This window comes from Microtus oregoni, unplaced genomic scaffold (assembly GCF_018167655.1).
Source record: "Microtus oregoni isolate MIOR12 unplaced genomic scaffold, Mior012 000000F_ref0000247, whole genome shotgun sequence".
In the NCBI taxonomy this organism is placed as follows: Eukaryota; Metazoa; Chordata; class Mammalia; order Rodentia; family Cricetidae; genus Microtus; species Microtus oregoni.
This window is the reverse complement of record NW_024543059.1, coordinates 75,584,357-75,604,746: the sequence shown is the minus strand read 5'-3', so window position 1 is coordinate 75,604,746 and position 20,390 is coordinate 75,584,357. Positions and strand designations below refer to the sequence as shown.

Sequence of the window (20,390 nt, the reverse complement as noted above, 5' to 3'; positions counted from 1 at the left end):
GTCCTCAGTGTTCTCTGAGGTGCTCTTTGATAATGGTATCTGAGCCACCTGCCAAGTGTAAGTTGTATGAGGCTCAACTGAGAGAATGTATGTGCAGAGATTTTGAAACTATGTATGTGAAATTCAAAGTACTGCAGTTCCTGTTAGCGATGGGCTGTGGACAGTTCTCGCTCATGCTTGAGACTACCTGGAAGATATCATTTTAAAATTTTAGCTAGAATCAAAAACCGATTGCTATTGTTCTTGAGTTCTCAGTAGTCCTCATTGTCCACTATGTTCAGCAAGTCTGGTTTTATCCCATGCTTTTTCAGACCCAGGCCAGTTGGCCTTAGTGGGTTCCTGATAGAACATCTCCATTGTCTCAGTGTGTGGGGGCACCCCTCGCTGTCCTGAGTTCCTTGCTAGTGCTCATGCAGTTTGGATACTCACCTTACTAGACCTGGATGGAGGTGGGTGGTCCTTGAACTTCCCACTGGTCAGGGAACCCTGATTGCTCTTCGAGCTGATGAGGGAGGGGAACTTGATCAGGGGAGGGGGAGGAGGCAGAAATCTTTAATAAATAAATTAATTAATTAAAAAAATTTTAGCTAGAAGAGATTGTAAGACTAAATTTCAAAGAAACTAACGACACATATCTTTCACATTTTCCCTAAATTCTAGAGTTAATTTTATTTGTCTGAGAGACTGAACTACAAAACCCTTCTGCTTGGTAATGTCCCCATGAAGAGATAATCACAGGGAGAGGTCATTTCAAATACCTTCTGGGTTGGCACATCTTATGGATGCTTTGACCTTTGCCATAGAAGTGATATTTTAGTGACTATCCTGGGACTCTTGCTCAATGTGTTACTTTTATTGAATGCTATTTACTTTTACATTTCATGCATAAGACTGGAACTTGCACAGGGGAGGAAGAGAGGATGTGTTCAGCTACCTAGATAAAAAGCCATCTCAGCTGAATTGCTGTGAAGTGACTGTCTGGTGCAGGAAAATAATGAGATAACTAAAATGCATATCTTGAATATCTAAGACCCACACAGTTCATGGCACAGTAAAAACTAGCAATGGAAGACAATGTTTTATTACACATCCTTCATATTTCTCTCCACCTCATACTTTATGCACATGCATACTTGTTGGGATATTATCTTTCACAGACTGGAAGGTTGGCTGGTGACTGTGCAGATTTCTGTGGCCTAAGCATGTTCTAAGAGGTGTTATGCCTGGAAAGGTTTTGAAGACTCAGGAAAATCGGGGAATAAGAACTCTCATTTTAAGATAAGTGAGAAGTTGGTATTCTGTTGAACTGCAAGACAAGGAAAGGATAGATGAGTGGGGGGCTTATTCTTGTCTCTGGTTCCTAACACTGTATGTGGTGGTTCTTTAATAGTGTAAGGGAACTATTTCTTGAATATTTTTTATTATCTGAAATGATAATGCAGCGATGGTATGTGATTATCATTGACTTTCTAAAGACCTTTTGTGTGGAAATTTACAAATACACAGCAAAGTTAAAAAAAACACTATCGAAGGTGAGCAATATGAATTTTATTCCAGACACTGTGAGTGTTGTTATGGGAGCCATGGATTTTTATTGCAGCACTTCAGAGTGTGCCGATTTTTGTTTTTGGTTGTATGCCCACTGCATACTCCATGTCAGCAAGTAATTCCAGTCTCAGTTCAATGAAACCTCAATTGGGTTCCTTGGAATCTTCCCTGAGCATAAGTGGTGCAGGAACCAGCCACAGACCATTGCAGAGTTTCTAAGTGCAGATCAGGGGCAATCCTCTCCTTCCACAACTCTGCTTGCACTTGCCATTGGCTCTAGCCCTCAAGTGTCAACTTAGTCTTGATGTCACGCAGTCTGTTGAGTTCCACTTTAAGTTCTAGTTGCCCTGAATAGTGCCAACTGAGTGCCTACCCTCAAGCCCAAGCCATAAAAACTAAAATGGTCACTCGTGCTGTTTCCCTCCATCAGATTCCAACTTTCTTCCAGAATCTTGCTGCCGTTATGCATTATGTGGATCCTTCTGGGTTTGTTTTGCTGTTTTACTTGTCTAGAGTACAAAGGCATTCTCTGTAAGGACCTCTGTGTGCTTACATGACCACAACAGTATTCACAAACTGCTAGCAAAGAAGTGAGAGTTTTAGCAAATCTCCTTTTTTTCTAAACTATTTCATAATTTAGTGGCTGAAATAATAACCCATGTTTCTCAGTCAGCTCATGCTTCTTGGCCCAGAAGCTTCTACCTTCTGGAGGTAGACAGGCCTACTTTGGTCACCTCTTGTTTTCTAGAACACAGTATAAGACTTAACCACACAGCTGTTGTGAATAAAAGTTTGACCCACTCCGTAGATAAAGATGTCAATAAGTTTGGACATATTTGGAGCAGGGAAATTTAGATTTGAATTTCAGTTCTGCTAGATCATTTTGTGTTAACTTAAAATGTCAGCTAGGCTTTACTTCCATTGTACCACATATAAATTGGTCTTCTCACACCCAATGTTCTCGTGATACTTATATCAATGGAGATCAAGTAACAGAATTCAAAGCAGCATAAATATAAATTCTTGTTATTTTTAGGCAAACTTTTCAATTAGAGACATATGTCAAGGATAAGTTGAAGTTTATCCGGAGACATGTATCCAGAGAATACTGGATACAGGCTTTGTTTAGCAACGTGGAGTAAATCACTGTAAGTCAATAAAGCAACTGGCAGAACACTGCTACTCATTCAGAAATACTTGAAGCAAATGGGAAAGTAACATTGAAGTCACTAAAGGAAAAGTCTTAGATTAAACATTGGTCTGTTAGAATCTAATAAACCACAAAAGCAACTCCTATGTTGTCCCAGGTACTCGTAGAGAAGTTTGGGAGTGTGAAGAGTCATCCTGGTGAGTATAATCTACGCACACAATAACAGGAGTGGAACCATCTATGAAAGATCTTGTACCAAACTGCCATGATGCAGTTCCAATTGTATTTTCACATCATGTAATTCAGATGTATAATTATACACAATTCCCACATTATTTTATATGTGAGGAAATTGGAGATGTCCAAGGTCCTTTGCTTCCAGTCCAGAGTACACTGAGTTGAATTCAATCCTGTTTCCTTCAGAACCACACACCTAGGAGACATTCCATGCATCTTACTCGAAGGAAATTGCAGAACAAGTTTCAATTTTTAACATGCGTTAGGAAACTCAGAGTTTTACTTGTTTCAATAGTGTATTTCTGGTGATAAACATCTTCAAATTGTTTAAAATATAAATATAATTGGGATAGTTTGGTGGCCCAAATGGTTAAGTTGTAGGAGTTTTAAAACATAAGCTGGAGGACTGGGGAAATGGTTCAGTAATCAAACCCTTTGCATGCAAGCAACAGGGCAGAAGCTAGAACCCTAAGTAAATGCTGAGTGGGTGAGACAAGTCACCTGTAAGCTCAGCCTTTAAAGATGAAGATAGAGGAAGGGGATAAAGAGAGCACACTGGCAGGAGAGACTAGTTGTAGCACTGAGCTTGGGCTTGATTGAGAGACTTTGCCTCAAAAATATAGGTGGAAGGGTAGAGAAAAAAAGAATAAACAAACAACAACAAAAAATAATTACGTCAGTCTTGGGCTTCCATACACCCACACAGGCAAAGATGAATGCATATCCCCACACATGTGCAAATGGAAAAAAATATAATAGAAACAGAAGTGATTGAGAATACTCTTAACTTAATGCTCTTGACTTTGTACAAAACTGTGTCACTAGTAATGCTTCAGAAAAAGTCCAACTATTGTTTTCATTTCAGCAAAAAGTGACATTTTGGTGCAATTTTTGAAAGTGATAAAATTTTCTATGAATTCAATGGAATCAGCCAACAGAGTGAACAACCCAGCTGTAATGATTGGCCTTCCCAAAGCCAGGACAGTGAAAAGGGAGGATGATGAGGATGATGGGGTAGGAATATAGGGAAGAATATCAGGGTGCATGTAATCTGAGGGAGAAGTAAAAAAACATGGGGGAAGGCTAGGCTTGAAGTGCAAAGAAAGTACAGAAGGGGAGTATATTAGATAATTATAATAAATTATTATATAATATGCTATTATATTATTGCGTCTCCTAGAAGAGGCAGAAGCTACACACATGAAGTCTCAGCAACATGGCTGCCTGAGCATCACTTAAGCAAGGATAACACCAATAGACCTGGTCATGTGAAAGGAGCGAAGCTCAGGAGACCTCAGCCCTAGGCAGAGCCCTACAGTGAACTAAGGAATGCTGCGAGAGGGAGAGATAGTCATCCTCAGGGAAGTAGACACCAGTTTGTTATCTAATACCAAGTGGTCCGCTGTACAGGGGTGTGTGTGTGTGTGTGTGTGTGTGTGTGTGTGTGTGTCTGTGTGTCTCTCGCTCTGTGTATGTGTCTCTCTGTGAGTGTATGTGTGTGTGTGTGTAAAACAATATTTAATGAAAAATAGGAATGTGAATTTTAAAAGAAGAGCTATTAGGAGTATATGGGAGGGTCTGAAGGGCAGAAAAGGAAGGGAGGAATGATGCAATTATATTGTAATCTCATAATATAAATTATTAAAATAAAAATAGGAAGGACCTGGTTACAAAAAAACACTCCAATCTTTACCATCTTCAAAAGTTGTAATTTTTTATTTCTAACTTTATAGATCTGAAAAAAGCAATAACGTATTTTAGGACGTGCACTTGAAAACATGTTTTCAATCTGTAACTGTCAAAAATAGAAAACTCAAATGAAAAATATTTTATTACTTTGAATTTTTGAAGAAATTAAGTGGAAACAAAATATATTTTTTATAATCTCAATGAGAATTCACACTGTATACCTGTCTTCCTAGTTTTCTTTGTTTAAGAGTTGATTTTCTCATGAAAGGATGTGTTAAACTTGAATGTGAAGTCCCCCGAATCTTGCTAAGCTTTTCCTTGGCTATTGGTTATAGCCCCTAAAATGAATCTGTATTCAATTGAATAGACTACATAGTAGCAGGTACTTGGGGTCATGAGCTTCTTGCCTACAATGTGTATTTGTAAGGGGATATTTCTAAATTACACCACATCACATCACTGCAACATTTTTATGTATTTGAACTCTAAAATAATCTAGTCAATTTTCATTATCCTTTCTTGAATACTAAAGACATTTAAGCATTTCTAGGATGCGGTACTATATTAATTACTTTCATCGTTGATATGAGCAATTCCTATCAAATGCAGTTCAACTAAGGAAGAGTTCATATGGACTCCATTTAAGAGGGATATTGTCTGTCAGGACAGACAGGCTTGGTGTGAGAACAGTCATTCTAGGTCTGCAGGCAGAGAGGAACCAGAGAGCTGTGCCCATAAGGTTTCTTTTCTTCATCCTATTCCATGGTATGGTGCCACCTATATTCAGGGTGGTATTTCCTCTTCAGTTAGACTTCTCTATAAATGCCCTCAAATATACACCCAGAGGTATGATTTCTAGGTCATCAGGCAGGTCAACAAGGAAGATTATCATTAAAGACATGAACATAATGAGACCAACTTTGTGAAAAATGCTCTAAGTGTGCTAGAAATATCAGCAACAAAAAACACAGACACATACACACACAGAGATACATAGTTACCTATATACACACACAAATAAAGATAACTTCAAGTAATATCACCATCAACATCAGCAGGTACTTATGAATCTAATTATAATTGAAACATCTTGTTTCAAAGATGAAACATAAAATTCTTACTTTCAGTTTGATATATAGCTTTGAATTTCCATGTACTGGTATGATCTCTTTAAAATTTAACTCTTGGGACTGTAAATAAAATTAATAATATGCAAAACACATTTTTAATATTACAGATAAATTTTAGATTCTGCTGTACTTTCAATTTTGAAAAAATTTCTATCTGCTTTTCTAGAATAGCCCACAGGAAGATTCTGCATTGCTTCAGTAGACTGTTGGTCTTAGACAAGTGTTGAAAATGTTGCAATGTGTAGAACCTGAGGCTTACAATGTATATTTAAGCATTTTGAGGCAGATGTAAGAGAGTAAACAGAGAAAGGAGGGAGGGGATGAACATGTCCCTTGCTAGCAAAGAAGTATGTAGGTGTCTCAATATCTAGACATTTATGTTTTTGTCTACCTACCTGCCTGAAGATATAAAAATGCAGAAAATATAAGCATTACCAGTGGTTGATAACAATAAAAAATAGACATAATTTCATATTCTGAATATAATCACTAGTAATACTTATCCCAACCATGCTTCCTTTTGCTTGTAGAATGAACAGAAAAGAAACCAAATCTCATAGCCTGAAGCATACTAGAGAAAATACTGCCATTACATTGTCCAAACTACTGAATACAATACAAGTAAGTAGTCACTCAACAATGTCAGAAGAATAAAAAAGTATTTATTATTTTAAAAAGATAGAAGGGGGTGCCCTTTATTGAGTATTTTGTCCATCTTTGTGTATTGCTTTTAGTGGCCATTCTGTCAACACTTTGACCTAGACTAAGGATTGGAAATATTGTGGGAATTTCATGTTAGCAAACCTGGAAAATTGTAACAAGTCATTTGTCTCCCAAAGGCTAATATAATAAACTTTATTGCTCTTTTGGGCACATGCTCATTTAATAGAGATGGTGAAGACTGTAGAGTTGGAAACTGGAAAACAGGAATTCATTTGAACAAAAAAGAAAGAGAGAGAGAGAGAGAGAGAAAAAAAAGAAAGAAAGAAAGAAAGAAAGAAAGAAAGAAAGAAAAGCATCCCTTAAAAATAAGCTTTAGGAGATAGACTCTTCTTGTAACCAGATCCAAGTTTCAGTGTTATTCCGCATTCCAGTTTTCCCACAGCTGAGGTCATTTTTCATCTTTCAGATCTGAGCATAAACTTCTAAGATGCTACTTATGAAAACTAGTTTCTTTGCTCCTGTCGTCCTTCCATACTTCATCAAACATAAAAGCAGCAGATGGACTAGAGACTTAAATTCGTAGACTTGAAATGTAGCAGTAAGAGTTGAAGGGTCCAAATGACTGCGTGCCGTGTTGTGGAGCACAGTAACGCCTTGATTAAAAGCCAATCTAAATTTTCAGCCAAACATTAACAAATGCTTCCAAATGATAAAAGGTATAATTTTTAAAAGTATTAATAACTAAATGACACCAATATCAACCAACAAGTAACTTTCTATGATAATTATTGACTTTAATAAAAAATTTTCCCACTTAGAAATAGTTTTATTTGCAATTTCTCAAACTGAACCAATAATAACAGTGCCTCTGAACATGTTCAGAAAGTTTATATGTGTGTTCCACATTATAAGCATTTTGCTACTTACATTTTTCACTTCATTTCTGATTCTAGCACGATTAATAAAAACCCAGAAATAGACAATGGGGCTCAGTCTAAGGTCAGAAAAGCAAAACAGCCAGTTACCGGCTCCTACCTCTACCTCTGTTGAAAACAGTGATACTGCCTCCAGGAATCTCAGAATGAGACAGAGAGTGAGTTGTCTTATGTTCCTCTCTAAGATACGGATTAAAGGCATACACCACTACCACCCAGTTTCTATGGCAACTAGTGTGGCTTCTGAGATTAAAGGTGTGTGTCACCACTGACCAGTGGGATTGTTTTACTCTCATCTTCAGGCAAGCTTTATTTATTAAAATAAAAAATGAAATATCACTACATTTTCCCTTTTAGTCTAAAATAAAAAGGTTATAACTAATAGAAGACTATATACAATAAGTACAATGATTATATCCAATTTATGCAGGCAATAAATACATCAACAAGCCTATTTGCATTTGATAAATTCAGAGAAAATATTCCATAACTATTCTATCTTGGTGAGTCCAAAGTCTTGTACCTAATTCAATTTCTATCATAACTTGCTTTCTGCATTAGGTAAACAAGGAAAACTGTAGCTATAACTATCTAGTCTTCAACTCCCTCAGAGAACCAAGAGGGAAATAATATTAGCAGAGTGAGTAGGAAGTGTAAGCAAACGACATCCCAAAAATGTGAGAAATGACAAAAACAGCTGACTGCCTGGACAGTCACCCAAAGTTCCTCTGCAACATTGGGGCATCCATCTTTGGCCTACATACCTAATATATCTGACACTTTTCTGTAAAGCAGGATATTTCAAAGGGCTTCCCTTCCTTCTCTTGACAATGTATGACAGTCACTTTTGTTGTGTCCTGATTATCCAATTAGGACAACATACTGTCAGCAATTGAGGCAAGGGTATTTTCTTGCCCAGTGGTTTACTTTTACCACAAAGAAAGTAAACTACATTGGAGTTTCTTAGATGCTGTTATCTTCTTTGAAGTAGACTGGTGTTGCCAGAAGCAGACATGTCTCATTGTCATTAAAATGAGCCTATGCTATTAAAATATCTTAAATGCCATATTCTGTAGATCTGTGAAGTGTTTGGAGTTGACCTGTCTATAAAATATATCTTTGTTTGACCTTAAAAAGATACCTAATGTGACTACATTAGATTATAATAGGTGACTAATTGCTAAGCTATATTTCCTTATTATCCTAAACAGTTGGTAATAATAACTTTCAAGGATCCACAAGTTGCGTTACATTTTTGAAAGTATAACATTATTTTTATTATTGTGTGTTTATACAAAGAACATAAAACCATATTAGAGAGTAAATAATAGTATAAACATAACAGAAATTAATTTGAAACTTAAATTTTTCTACTAACAAAGAAATGCTGATTTTGAAGACTTTGGATTCCGCCTCAGCCATGTCAGAGTCTTTTGTTGGTGCCACAAAGAGAAGGTTGCAGGGTGCCAGAGTCTATATAGATGCTGTACTCATTACAGTACTGGAGAAAGCAAGACTTGGCAGTAATGGGTTTGGCCCGGATGATCTTCTCTTTAGTGAATTTGCGTGAATTAATGCAGCTTTCAACATCTCCTCGATTTGAGAATCTTAAGAAAAGACACACACACAAAATGAGCTTAGAATTGTCCTTTCCAGTGAGCTACTACGGTCATGAGAACTATATGGGAAGTCCAGGGCTGAAGCCCATCACTCATGTGACACCAGCCTTGGGGTAAAGCTCTCTGTTCCTTCACTATCTTTTCCTCTCCTACAGTTGCTATGCATGTGAACCCAGGTTGCCGCAAGGGAGAGAGCTTTGCACCCAGTGGCAGCTACAGGCCCATGAGATATGGGAATGATGAAGAAGGTGCTAGAGTTGGCTGGGCTCAGCTCTGGTCTCTACCATCTAAGTCCCGAGAAAGGACACCATCACTGCTGACAGCCTACCTCTCATACTTAAGACTTCTCTCCCAGTCTTCTAACATCTCTTGTCTGACATCCAAACCTGTCATCTTTCCTCCATGGAGTCTCTATTCTCTTGACCTACTTCACTTTTCCCACAGCCACAGACAATGAACGAGGGGACATGTGAGTGGGAAGCGGTCGCTACAGCCATACTCTTTGTGAGTAGGAGACAGCTCATGCCTAAGGCATCCTCTGTGGATACCCCAGTCTACAGTGCCAGGGAGGGAAAGGGTGCTCAGCCAGGGTCCTGTTAAACACCTGAAGGCACACTCCCTGGTGACAGAAAGGAATGCTAGTACACAAGTGCACACGTGTGTGCAAACACACACACACACACACACACACACACACTCCAGCTGAGAACAGTGCACTTGTAAGCTCTCAGCACCAAGCTAGAAGGAAAACCCTCAAGATTTCTGTACCCATCTGTCCCCATCCTCTTAGACCTGACAGTGGCCCCTGACTTTCCCCTCTTATAGGCCACTGTAGTAAGAAATCACCCTGCTCCAGCAGAGGGCCCAGTGTCCCATTGCAGAAGTGTTCTTCACTCCTACTCACGTGACTTACTTGACTTCCTTGACTGCTGTCAAGACGAGAAAATAGGCAATAGTTAACAGTATCATTGTACCGGCCACCATACCGCTAAAAATGGCAACGCTAATCCTTGTATTCACGTCTAACATCGTTCACACCTGGAAGAGAAGATTGGGCAGCAGAGGTTGGCTTCACTCCCAAATTCAGCAGCCACTTGGCCACTGCTGCCCCATGTCCCAACCCCCAGTGAAGAAGAAAGAACCCAAACATGGATCCTCATGTGTAGAAGTAGAAGGAACTCTGTCCAGGGAGGTTCACATAGATCTCAGCTGGGGAAGAGACTTTATTTGTGGTTGAAAAGGGATTTGAGGTAAGTGGTAGTAGCACATGACTTTAATCCTAGCATTTGGGAGCCAGAGGCAGGCAGATCTCTGTGAGTTTGAGGCCAGCCTGGTCTACAGAGCAAGTTCCAGGACAGGCTCCAAAGCTACACAGATTAACCTTGTCTTGAAAAACAAAAAATAAAACAAAACAACAACAACAACAAAAAGACTTGATTGTAAAATCCAGATATCAGGAAATGAGGATGACAGTAGAAAGTAATTACTGTTCACAGGCAGTGAAGGACCCTTAGCGAATGAGAAACCTGAACTGGAGCTTCCTACAACCTTCCCAGCTGTGCTTACTGAATCAAATTACTCCACCAAGTACACTGGGTAGACCTGTTTCAAAAACCGAGGGAATGACACTTCAAAATGTTAGTGCCCAAAACTGCTGAGAGAAAAAAAAAAAATATTTTGAAAGCAGTGCTTTTTTTTTTATTTTTGAGGGGTGGGAGAACCCCACAAACAAACAATGTAGGTAATGCTATCTCAGGGTTAAAAAGATTCTGAAGGTGTCCAGCCAACCCCTTGCTGAGCCTGAAACAGGCTTGCTCAGACCATGAACCAGCTTGCTCAGGAGTTTCTTGTGCCTCATTCTGTCTTCTAGCAGACTACGCTGTCTCCCTGCTAAACACTTAACCCTCCCACCAAGTACCCTTTTCCTGGACTTAGTCTAATATCTGAAACTGGGGAGTAGCAAACCCAGAGACAACAGAAAACAATCTGACTACAAAGCATACTTACCAAATCAAGGCGTCTAGCACTGAATTAAGGACAATTAATTTAAAGCACACGCACGCACGTGCGTGCACACACGTGTGTGCGCACACACCTCCAAATAGAAGGAAAAGGTTTCTGATATAGGATGCTTCAGGAACCTGCAGTTTCTCAAACCTGATTTGAGAAAAGGATCTAAACAGCTCTATCACAGCAGTTCAGACAAAGACCAACGTACTCCACGGAGGGAGGGATAAGGTCTGCCAGGGCTGCTAGAAGTTACTACCAGCTCCAAGCCGACCTCTGTGACATCAGCTTACAGCCCCCTTCATCACAATTCTGAATTCTGTCCCACATCTAGGCATAGTTTAGCTTCAAGAAATAGAGACTATTTTGTATCATTTAAAGTCTAATAGTTGAGAGACTGCTGATCAAAAACTGGTCAACTGTTTCAATTAATTAAACAGAATGATAGATGGAGATTTTAAACACCCTGGATATTATAAGCTCCAGGTGTTTGGCTGTGTTCAGTTGTACAGTGAAATGATGTGAAGCTGTTCACTAGGATTCAAGCACACTCTCAGCAACACTGGCAGCATCTCACACCTCATGGTTAAATAACTGCAAAACAAGGAAGTTAAAGAGAATCCCTATTTTAGTAAGGTTTCTATTGTATGATATTTTTCTTGTCAGTTTTTTTCAGGCTCCATCTTTTTATAGTTTAAAATATAAAATAACCTAAGAGAAAAATCCATCCCTCCTACTGAGATTACTCTTGTTTGAGGCTTTGTTCAGAAGTCAGATTTCTTACCAGGAACAGAAGTAATTCTCTGATGAGCAAGTTCAGTTTTCAGTTGAATCAAGTTACCTGAGTCCCTTGCTTTTGAGCCTAAGGTTACACCTGTCACCTAAGATCATAGATATCCAAGTATTCATCTCAATTGGAAGTAAAAAAATTATATGCACTTTAAGAAATATATATATATATATAATTTTAAAATTGTATTTCAAAATCCAAGACCATGTCTGAGACTCAAGGCAACCTTTTAATTTTCTTTTTTTCTCTTTTATATTACTTCAAAAATACCAATCCAAATTCCCATTCCCTCCCCTCCTCCCACTCCCTTCACACTCCTCCACACACCCTCCCACACCACCCCCTTCCAGTCCTAAGAGAGGGCCATCCACCCCGCCCTGTGGAAAGTCCTAGGCCCACCCTACTATATCTAGGTTGAGCAAGGTTTACATCCAAAGATAATAGGATCCCAAGAAACCAGAACATGTTGTAGAGACAAATCCCAGTGTCACTATCAGTGGCCCCCAGTCTGCCCCAACTGTCAACCCCCTTCAGAGTTGACTCCCAGTCCAGTTGGAATTGGTGAGCTACTATTAGCTCAAGCAAACTGTCTCAGTGGATGAACCCCTCATGATCTTGAATTCCTTGCTCATATTCTCACTCCTATTTTCCCATCAGATTTTATTGATGGGATTTGATTGATTAAAGTTTTATTGCTTTATTCTTTTCAGTAAATATTTGCTGAATTATTACTGTGTGACTAGTACCTCAGCTAACTAGAGATGTTCTATGGTCTACTCCACTAAGGAAGAACAGAATCTCGTGGTGATTATGTGCCTATGATTGTAACACAATGACAATGGTGAACATAGGCAGCCAATGCTCAAAAAGCAGCACGAGTTCTCAGCCTATAGAAGGGTTGAAGACAGCCAGGTGAGTATTCTGGCCCAAACAAAACCAAACACAAACAAAAAGACATTTAAATGATCTACTACTAAAGGTACCTTTCGATTATTTTATATGTATGATCATATTGCCTTTATGTATGTATATATATGCACCCCATGCATCTCTGGAGACCAGAAGAAACATTTGATCCCCTGGAAGTGGGTCTTAAAATAGGAAAGTGACAGAAGGAGAATTCAGTGGGCATGTGGGGTCTCTCTTTATGTTGTAACTCCTCCGCTACAAGTACAAAATCTGTCTCTGAGGTCACTCACATGTTCAGGGATAGCATCTGTCTACGTTTAACTTTTCTAACTTTTCTTTATCGAGAGCACAATGTTTGTGGTGTTTGGCTTCTTGAGATCTTTGGGTCACTTGTCGCTGTGCTGCCTAGTTTTATGTTAACTCGATATAAGAGTCATTTTGGAAGAGGGGATATGAATCGAGAAATGCTGTACTAAGCTGTCCTATGGACCAGCCTGCCTTGCATTTTCCTGATTGATATTTGGTGTGGGAGGGCCCAGTTTGCTGTGGGTGGTGCCACCACGGGCTGGTAGTAGTGGATGCTGTAGGATCTCAGGCTGGGCAAAGCTGGAGAAAAAAGTCAGTAAGCAGAAATCCTCAGTGGTTCCTGAATCAACTCCTGCCTCAAGGTTCCTGCTCTGTTGGAGTTCCTGCTCTGAATTGGCTCAGGGATGGACTATGATATGGAAGTGTAGGTTGAAATAAATACTTTCCTTCCAAATTGGTTTTGGCCATGGTGTTTGACAACAGCATTGGAACTAAAGTAGGATATTTAAAGTCTGGTATTTTAAATCATGGGTTATAGACTAGGCCTTATAGACTCAGATGATGCTCAGTCTCTAGGTACTGGTAGCCACCTGGTAAGCTTCCCACTGGTTCATCTTAATTCCTACCAACTTTAACCACCTGCCATTTATCACTCATGCCCTTTCCAAGGAGCCAGAGAGTACTGCAGAGTCTACATCTCAGACTGAATTGTCACCATGTGGAGCACTGCAGGAGTCTGACCCAAAGCTTTTCCTCTATATCTAAGGGATTCTGGAGCCAGATCTCTGAGCATAGTACTCTGGCATTTTCTGTGGTTCTAGCAGTAAGGTGGGTAAGGGAGTACTGGCAGTTACTGACTAAAAAGCGATCCTTTAAAAAAGGCTTTCTCCAGACAAGTGTCAAAAAAGAAAAACTTCCATCAGGATCGATGACCTGAATGAATGGAGACCCCAGGATTCCTCTCTGCCTTAACAGAAAATCTGTAGAATAATGAGTACACTGTTTTAATTCTCTGCCCCTGATTTTGGTCAAATCCCTTTCTCTGTTAGGGATGCTGCAAGGCTCCCTTTCATATTCTCTTCCATTTTCTGGTACTAGTATTATAATGCAAATTTTCCAATGCTTTCTTTGTATTAGAAATGTTCCAGTTCTTTTCAGTTCAACTCACAGTGCCCAGGGAGCATGGAACTTCCCAACACAGTCATCCAAAATGCCATTGGCTTTCTTGCCTTCTGATCTACTTTTAAAAACTTCCTTTATTTCTTCACAGTTTAAACTAACATATTTTTTCTGACATTATCTGCCAAATTTCCAACTGTCCCAAGAGCATCCCCCAGAATTTCTGACAGTCCACTGATTGAGATGGTTTCACCACTCCTGGTGTTCACAACACAATAGATAAAGTACCAAAGTGTGCATGCCTTTAGCAAATTACAATTTATTTCAGACATCTCTGACATCTGAGAAGAACTTCCCTCCAGTTCTTAGGGCACAGACAGAATACAGCCAGGTTCTTCATTAAAAAATACAATGTGAATGACTTTTAGCTCAGTTCCTAATCGAATTCCTACTGCTCCCCACACCTTGTCAATGTCTCCATTTGTCTCAGCAACCTGGTCTTCCAAATTCCCACTAAAATTGTCTATTAATGTCTGCATATAGTGGTTCTTTAACCTACAGCTCCAGACTCTTCCACGTTTCTCTATAAAAGCAGTTCCAAAAGCTTAAGAGGTTCAAGGTCAGGTTTATTAGAGCAGTGACACCACTCATGATGCATTTATTCTATTGCATTTGACATTGCTGTCACAAATACCTGATAAAGATAACATAAAGAAAGGCTTATTTGGCTCACAGTTTGTGAGTATAGTCAATCATGACCCAGAAGGTAGCCTACTGAAAATGATTTTAAGTTTGACAATGAGACTATGAGGCAGTTATTCACATTATACTTGCAGTCAGTAAGAAAAAAGATGAATGTTTATTCTTTCTTGTTTTTTTTCACTTATTCCTTTTCCATTTTTTTCTGCCTGAGATCCTAGCCCATGGGTATTACCAACTACATTCAGAGAGGGACTTTTCACCCTAATTAAACACCTCTGGAAGTTAGGTGGCAGCATATGTCAAATCCCAGCACATGAGAGGAAGAGGCTGAGGCAGGTGGACTTCTGTGAGTCCAACAAAATTCTGATGTACATAATGTGTTTTATGTCATCCAGAGATATGTTGTAAGATCCCATTTAAAGAAAAAAACCTCTAAAAAAATCACAATAAAACTCTCTGAAAGCCCTCTTATAGCTATACACAGAAGTCTGCCTCCTAACTGATTCTAAATCCAATCAAGCTGACAATCTTAACTATTATAACCAGAGAAGCCACAAAACATCTATTGACTTATTTTGGATTATAAAAAAACATGTAATATGTGCTCCCAGACTGCAGTAGAAGTCTACTGGAAATCAACAATATAAGAAAAGATTTTTTTAAAAAAAGATGAAGAAAAGGTGAAGACTAAGCAATATGCATTTAAGGAATATAGGTTTCAATGAAAAAGAGGTAGAGAAATTAAAATGTTTTGAGTTAAATTAAAAAATCAAAACAAAATATGTTGAATGCAATAGCAGCAGTAGTTTGAGGGAAAACTACAGCATTCATGTGTGATTTAGTAAAGCAGAAAGACTTAAATTAGTATTGAAAACAACTGCATGAAGCTAGAAAAAGAAGACAAATAGAATTCAAACTATGTAGAAGAAAAATAAACATTTTTTAAAAATCAGTGAAGCAGAAAATGAATAGAGAAAATTCAACAAGCCCCATGTTGGTTCTTTGACAAGACAAATATAACTAATAATCCTCTGGCCATGCTAGCTAAAAAAAAAAAAAAAAACAACAAGAGTACAAATGTAACGTTTTGGATACCAGGATGCTTTATATTCAAGACTATTATATGTCATAAATTACATTGTTTTTACTATATGAAAGTTTCTGATATTACAGAAAACAGAATGGCTTAACTGAAGAGCTAATATTTTCCCACCACCATTTTCCAGCACTTAAGCATCATGCTAGCACATCTTTGGTTGCACTGTGTTAGAATGCTGGACTTTCAAAATGCCCGATTGAATTGCTCACTTCAGTTTCTTAAATCATTCAAAGCATTTTGGCTTGAGATTAGAACAGAATTTCCAACAATCTCTGGAGTAGCTCTCCACATGCTTCTGCATTTTGCATTGCATATGTATGTTGATACTACTCTCAATATTGGGCAATCATAAAATCAAAATTTTAATCAACTTTGAAAATCTGTGGAGATCCTCTGTGTTCTGAAAGACCAAGTATTCAGGCTGGTCTTAATTCTTTAGGCGAAAATAAATATATCATTTCATCAAAATGCAAGTTTGTGTTCATCTTTAATAAGTGGCTTTATGTATATGTATACATACTAATTATTTAAAAATACGCTTATTTATAATTTATTGTCAATAAATATTTATTGTATACATATTTTATATACCTAGCTATGTATGGTTGTAAAAAATTAATTTGATGAAAAGGAGTAATAAATGTGAACGTTTAAGAAGCCCAGCCCAACCCCACCTGTACTCTGTCGCTATGTTAAATTAGAGCATTCAAAATGCCAGAGCATTTTCAAGTTATAGATTTATGTTTAGTAGGTTTATCTGATATAAAATTATTATAAGTCAAGAACTACCCAGAGATAAAAGAATACTAGGAGCCACTCTTTGACCACAGAAATTTTAACTTCAGTGAACTGGGTCAAACTCCTGAAAGACTTGATTTATCAGAATTTACATGTATAGAAATAGATAATCTGAATAGATTTATAACTATTTAAAATGAATAAATAAGTGATAATTTTTTAAAGAGGTTATACATGACCATCTGGGTTTCCTGGTGAACTATATACAAAGTATCAGAGAACGTAATTCCCTTTTTAACTAAGTCTATGAACTCATGGTACCATAACACCCAAAGAAGACACCTCAAAAAAAAATAAAACAGACTAATATCGTTCTTGAGTATTGTTGTCCAAATCAAATCTCTAACAGATGCAAACAAATTTATACCATGAGTACATAAGGAGAATCCCACACCATAAGCAAGCAGCATTAATGGCAGGTATGCAAGACTACTCCAGCATTTGAAAATCAAGTTATCTAAGCCTTCGACAGGCCAAATGAGAAGAACATTATGATCTTTTTGATAAATGCTGAAAATCATCTGTCAAAACTCAAACTAAAAATTGTCAAATCTCAACATGATAAAAAAGATCTAATTACAGAAGATTCCAGTAAGTTTAGTTTTGCAGAAAGCCAAGATCAAGTTGATTGGGATTGATTTTCTGCTAGAACACATACTTGAAATAGAGGTTTACATCTATTTCTTGATAAAGAACATAGAGATTCCAAGTCTAACATGATATAATATTATACTTAAAGATAAGTATAATGATGCAAAAAGAAAGATTGTCTATACTTATGAATTCACAGCATTGGAAAAGGAAGAGTAAGGAAGGTTGGCTGTAGATTATTACAGCTATAAAAGAGGTCAATGAGGCAAGTATTATGGGGAGCCAGAAGCTTGCAACTGAAAGCTGATGCCAGTGGAAAACTGTCAAGAATGGTACCCTTCTAAATTAATAAATGGTGATGAGGATGCAGGTTTTGTAAGCAGAGAGAGAGAAAGAACCACCATGAACTCAGAGAAAACATCGTAGAGTTGCTTGGAGTAATCCAAAAAAATAAATATTTTGCTAAAGAGACCGCCCAGTTTAGTGGAAAAACAAAACAAAACAAAACAAAAAAAAACAAACAAGCAAACAAAATGATAGTTGTCATTCTTGGCTACAAATAAAAAGTTGAAGAAACTAAAACCAATGAGTTTTATTCGTCGCATCCCAAGAGTGAGGTATGCAGGGAAACTGCTCAAACTCTAAGAAACCAATGAATCTGGAGTTACATCTGGTATCTTCTGTGTCAGTTGTTGTCATCTTGACAGAGTCTAGGAGCATCTGGGGCAGTGTTTCTCAACCTGTGGGTCACGAGCCTGGGGGTTGAAAGACCCTTTCACAAGAATCACCTAAAGCCATTGGAAAGCACAGGTATTTACATTATAATCCATAACAGAAGCAAATTATAGTTATGAAGTCACAACAAAAATAGTTTTATGGTCGGGAGTCCCCACTGTATTAAAAAGGGCCAGAGCATTAGAAAGGCTGAGAACCATTGCTCTGGGGAATGGCCTCGGGGCATTATTTTTATTAAGTTAACTGGTGTGGGAAGACTCATATTGTGGCTAGAGCCATTCATAGAACAGGGAATCCAGGACTGTAAGAAATGGAAAAGGCTAGCTGGGCTCTAGTGAGAAGACATTCATTGCTCTTGTCTTGCTGCTGAAGATATAAGGTGACCAGCTGTTTCAAGTTCATTCTGTCTTGACTTCTCCCTAATGGACTCTGCCTTGAACTGTGAGCTAAGGTAACCCTGATTTCCTTATATTGTTCCTCGCAATGTGCTTTATTCTGGTAACGGAAAATAACGAAGACTCACCATAGAGCCCATCAACAGGTAGAAATAACTAACATGAGAATCTTAATGAATTTGTGGAGCTGATTATGAACTGAATGAAGCAGGACTGGCCTGAGAAAGAAATTTCTACAGGTGACAATATTAGAAGACCCTATCAAATGAGTTTACTAGATACTAGACACATACTTATTTAGCTCAACGAAGCACAATATATCACAAAGTTGCACAGACTGGGCTTTTTTCAACAAAAGACAAAAATAGATCAGGGGCTTGTGTGCTGAGAAGGCCCAAGGCTCAAAATAGTTAACACAAGTGGATGAAAACTTCATCACCTCTGTCTCACTTGGTTCACAGTTGAGAGACTCGAAAAGGGAACTCGGGGTTATATACCTCAGGGACCACATAAGAACTATTCTGCTTTCCAGGAAGGGGGCAAAACCAGCCCTGCCACATCTAACATAAGGTGTTTCATTTCCTGGGAGGAATAAGAACAAGTTCTAGAATATTTGAGTAGTGTGTGTGTGTGTCTAATTAAGAGAAAGGGGGTATTTTCTTTCTAGAATATTCTACATAATATTTCCTCTAAGAAATGTATGCAAGGAAGGGAAATTAGGCCAGTCCACCTAGAAACCTGCTTTACAGGCCCATACACTTGGACAGTTTTTCTTCTGCGAAATCCACCTAATTTTCAGATGATGAGCCTCAGAAATACCCCTCTGTAGTTTACTTTTGGGGAGAGGTGTAAGCAATGGGAAAATTGGCAAACTGTTCTCTGTAACAGAAGCCTGCTCTCCAGAGGAACCCAACTCTATAGAGATTTCTCCAGCAGAGAATTCCTCCTCATCCTACTTCCCTTCAACCTCTCCGCTCTGTTTAGTTGGGGTAAGGAGAAAAAAAAAAAAAAAACACTTGTCAATGTCAACATCCAGTGGTAGGTATAACCTTACTCTAAGACTAAGAAAAAAAATCACTAAATTGTAGAATACTACCTCCCACCCTACCTTGTCAGTATGCCAGGATTTCAGCAAAGTAATAAAGAATCTTGACTGAAGAGGTTGCAGTATTCACAATCTGGCTAATGAAGACTTCTTAGGTAAACTCAGAGGTAGAGATGAGACAAGGACAAAGGAGCTAGAAAGATTTGAAACCTGTGCCACAAAAATGTGAAACACAGCAAGTATAAATAGCCCAACTCCTAACAAGACTAACCCAAGTCCTCACATCCAGTTTCTTAGTACCTCGGTTCTTATTCCCTATTCAATGTGTCTAGATTTCAACACAACCACAGGCTGTAACTCAGAGCAATTCAAAACAACTAAAAAAATTAGGAAAGCATAAGAGAAAGACTCAGGTGTGATGTTGATTTAGGTTTACACACAGGAATTTTAAAGTGGCTATGATAATACTCTAAGAACTCCAATAGAAGCTGGCAATACATAAAAACTGATGGGTTATATAAACAGAATATGGAAACTATAAGAAAAGCTATTTAAGACTCTGTGTTTGGCAATGGATCATTAGATTTAAGCAATAAAAATGGCCCAAGTTTTCTTTCCTTAAAATTAATAATTTTGATCAACGGATGGTGATGGCATAGACCTTTAATTCTAATACTCAGGAGGCAGAGGCAAAGGCAAGTGGATCTCTGAGTTCGAGGCCAACATGGCCTGCAGAGTGGGTTCTAGGACAGCCAGGGCTACACAGAGAAAACCTGTCTTGAAAAATAAAAATAAAATAAAGCACTTGAAAGGACAGGTCTCAAAACAGGGAATAAAATATTTGCAAATCATACTGCTGATAAAATTTAATATCCATAACGTATAAATACAACTAAAAATAAAATAAAGAAAAGCATAATTTA

The 20,390-nt window shown here is 38.2% G+C and overlaps 1 long non-coding RNA gene across 1 annotated transcript in view; it reads left to right on the top strand.

The window, feature by feature from the left end:
- The first annotated feature begins 6,354 nt into the window (after positions 1-6,354).
- The window catches only part of LOC121450198, a 72,735-nt gene continuing 58,699 nt past the window's right edge, over positions 6,355-20,390 (top strand). Inside the window, exons 1-2 of the long non-coding RNA XR_005974560.1 lie at positions 6,355-6,375; positions 12,479-12,680. This is a non-coding gene — a long non-coding RNA (uncharacterized LOC121450198). The remainder of the gene's footprint in view (positions 6,376-12,478; positions 12,681-20,390) is intronic.